Source organism: Sinocyclocheilus anshuiensis, unplaced genomic scaffold, assembly GCF_001515605.1.
Source record: "Sinocyclocheilus anshuiensis isolate Anshui unplaced genomic scaffold, SAMN03320099.WGS_v1.1 scaffold1033, whole genome shotgun sequence".
NCBI classification, from domain to species: Eukaryota; Metazoa; Chordata; class Actinopteri; order Cypriniformes; family Cyprinidae; genus Sinocyclocheilus; species Sinocyclocheilus anshuiensis.
In genome coordinates this window covers 275,198-279,226 of record NW_015554137.1, presented here as the reverse complement: position 1 = coordinate 279,226, position 4,029 = coordinate 275,198, and positions in this window count along the sequence as shown.

Genomic DNA, 4,029 nt, shown 5'->3' with positions numbered 1-4,029 from the left:
TTTTTGATGGCGGTTTTGTACTTGTAGTTGGTTGGTCAGTAACTCCTGTAGTTGACGGTTCAGTTTCCTCTGTTGAGTCTTCCTCTGATTAATTATTTCTAAATGGTGTTGGTTTGTTTGTGACACTTGTAGATATTTCTGATGTGAAAGCTGTTGTCAATTCTTCATCAGTAGTATCATCAGTGACATTTAAAGTTATTTCTTCTAAGGTGGATCCAGCTGCAATTCTTGTGGTTGAATGAGGTTTTGTACTTGTAGTTGGTTTATCAGTAACCTCTGTAGTTGATGGTTCAGTTTCCTCTGTTGAATCTTCCTCTGATAAATCATTTGTAAATGGTGTTGGTTTGTTTGAGACACTTGTCGATATTTCTGATGTGAATGCGGTTGTCAATTCTTCATCAGTAGTATCATCAGTGACATTTACAGCTATTTCTTCTAGGGTGGATCCAGCTATAGTTTTTGTGGTTGATTGTGTTGTAGTTGGTTGATCAGTAACTCCTGTAGTTGGCGGTTCAGTTTCCTCTGTTGAATCTTCCTCTGACGAATCATTTGTAAATGGTGTTGGTTTGTTTGAGACACTTGTAGATATTTCTGATGTGAAAGCTGTTGTCAATTCTTCATCAGTAGTATCATCAGTGACATTTACAACTATTTCTTCTAAGGTGGATCCAGCTATAGTTCTTGTTGTTGGTTGAGGTTTTGTACTTGTAGTTGGTTTATCAGTAACTCCTGTAGTTGGCGGTTCAGTTTCCTCTGTTGAATCTTCCTCTGACAAATCATTTGTAAATGGTGTTGGTTTGTTTGAGACACTTGTAGATATTTCTGATGTGAAAGCTGTTGTCAGTTCTTCATCAGTAGTATCATCAGTGACATTTAAAGTTATTTCCTCTAAGGTGGATTCAGCTATATTTCTTGTGGTTGGTTGTGTTGTAGTTGATTGATCAGTAAATCCTACAGTTGATAGTTCCGTTTCCTCTGTTGAATCTTCCTCTGATGAATCATTTGTAGATATGTCTGATGTGAAAGCTGTTGTCACTTCCTGTGCTTCATCTGTAGTATTGTCTGTGTAGTCTACAGTTATTTCTTCTAGGGTGGATCCAGCGGTAGTTTTTGTGGTTGATTGTGTGGTAGTTCGTTGATCAGTAACTCCTGTAGTTGGCGGTTCAGTTTCCTCTGTTGAATCTTCCTCTGATGAATAATTTGTAAATGGTGTTGGTTTGTTTGAGACACTTGTAGATATTTCTGATGTGAAAGCTGTTGTCAATTCTTCATCAGTAGTATTATCAGTGACATTTAAAGTTATTTCTTCTAAGGTGGATCTAGCTGCAATTCTTGTGGTTGATTGAGGTTTTGTACTTGTAGTTGGTTGATCAGTAACTCCTGTAGTTGGCGTTTCAGTTTCCTCTGTTGAATCTTCCTCTGATGAATAATTTGTAAATGGTGTTGGTTTGTTTGAGACACTTGTCGATATTTCTGATGTGAATGCGGTTGTCAATTCTTCATCAGTAGTATCATCAGTGACATTTACAGTTATTTCCTCTAAGGTGGATTCAGCTATATTTCTTGTGGCTGGTTGTGTTGTAGTTGATTGATCAGTAAATCCTACAGTTGATAGTTCCGTTTCCTCTGTTGAATCTTCCTCTGATGAATCATTTGTAGATATGTCTGATGTGAAAGCTGTTGTCAATTCCTGTGCTTCATCTGTAGTATTGTCTGTGTAGTCTACAGTTATTTCTTCTAAGGTGGATTCAGCTATAGTTCTTGTGTTTGGTTGTGTTGTAGTTGATTGATCAGTAAATCCTGTAGTTGATGATTCAGTTTCCTCTGTTGAATCTTCCTCTGATGAATCAGTTGTAAAGTCTGTTGTTGATTCATCTGTAACATTTATGGCTGAGTCATTTGTGAAATCTATTGGTAATTCATCAGTAAATGCTGTAGTTCCTGCCGTAAATTTTGGTGTGTTGGTTGACGGATCTGTAGTATCAGTGGTAGCGTCATCCAGCAAAGATGTTGAAAATTCTTCTATTGTTGTCATTTCTATCGGGTCACCGTTGGTTGATTCATCTGTAAACAATGTGATTTTTTTTTCAGTAAATTCTTTTCTGGGAAGTTATTGTGCAACATGATGAAGTGAACTCACCTGTTAATCCTGATGTAGATTCCACAGTGCTGCTTGTAATTGATTCCATGGATATTTCTGTGGCAAATCCATCAGTTGTGTCTGCTGTAGAATCATTTGTAACACAAATAATTGAATCTGTTGCGATGTCATCTGTTGAGTCTGTAGCTGGTGTAACATCAGTCATTGTTGTTGACTGAGCTCTGATTGCAGTATGTGCTGGTAAAAATGATCAAACATTAGAACAAGTGCACAGAAGTGAAAGAGTAAAAAACAGAGGGATCAACAATTTGACACTCTCAATATAAATGTGAAAAGACATGAACTCACCATTTAACATAAAAACGGTGGTCATCAATACTGTTCTCCACATCTTGATAGCTGTAAGAATTGATCACATTTGAACATAACGTAAGATGAGAGATAAATGAACAAAATACAGATTTTAAATAATTTGGTTTTGTTGTATACAGTAAATGCCTTGCCCAGCCTTTCTCATTTCTCTCTTGGAAACTCCTCAACTGTCTCCCTTGTCTGACACACCCGGTTCAGGTCATAGAGCATTTGATTAATGAGCTGATGAGTTGAATGAGGTTTGTTAGATGTCTAGAGTTCAATGAGACCTCAAAATCTGTCGGGTTTCATTCTGGGATTGGGTCAGATTTTAATGTTTATCTTTGTGTTTGCACTGGGTTTGGGGTTTTAATAAATAATGAATAATAATAAACATACAATTTCATTTTTTTTGCAGTCAATTTGTACCTAAAGTGTCTGCGTCTGGGTCTGCTTCCTTGGAGAATAGAACTTGTACCTGTTTGGTTGGGTCAAGTTATGGTTTCAATTACGGGCTGAGTTTAGGTTTCAACTTAAAGGGTTAGTTCAGTCAATACTGAAAATTAGGCTGTGTTTCACTCACCCCCGAAGTATCCTAGGTGTATATGACTTTCTTCTTTCAGACGAATCCAGTCGGAGTTATATTTAAAATTGTCTTTGATCTTTCAAGCTCTATCGTTGTACTCAGCGGGTGTTGCATTCCTTCGGTTCAAAAGACGTGAAATAAAAAGCACCCTTCCACAAAAAAAAGTGTCTCACATGGCTCCGGGGGGTGAAGAAAGGCCTCCTGTAGCGAATCGGTGCGTTTTTGTACGAAAAATATCCATATTCAAAACGAAAGAAGAAAGTCATATACACCTAGGATGACTTGAGGGTGAGTAATTCATGGGCTAATTTTCCTTTTTGGGTGAACTAACCCTTTAAGGCAAGACATTTTGGCAAGAGATTTTGAGCCATTTTGCTTCAATAAAGTCTTCTTTCAGACTAGAAAATACATCCAAAGTACACATTTCAGTGTACTTCACTTCATCTGTTTGCGTCTGTAAATTTTAATATCTTTAAAGGCCGTTTCTCAAAATGAGTTTGTTTCTCCACTTCAGCAGCACTTACATACACCAAACTTAGCGGTTTTATTCCTCTCTATATTCTGAAAATTTTTACTGAGGGGTTTGTTTGTATATCATTTGCTGCTTTATTTAAGATTTTATTTCTAAAAACAAGGTGAAAATGTTGACACTATTTTCTGATTACAAAATCTGTAAAAACCTTTGACTGCCGTATGTAAATGCAATGAAACAAGAATTTTGAACCTGGCTTTATCCAATGTTCAGGGGCCCGTTGTATAAATTTAGCCTTTATGTTAAGACCGTGTCTTAAGAACGTCTAGGTTACTTGTGTAACCCTCGTTCCCTGAAGGAGGGAACGGAGACGTTACGTCAGTCGTGACTGACGAATTGGGATCTCGCCCGAGAGCCCAATCCCCTTCGAGTGTTAACTAAACAAGCCAATGACAGTTGGCGTGCGTGTTTCGTCACGCGCACCCCGCCCCGCAGCGCGGGTATAAAAGGAGAGCGCGT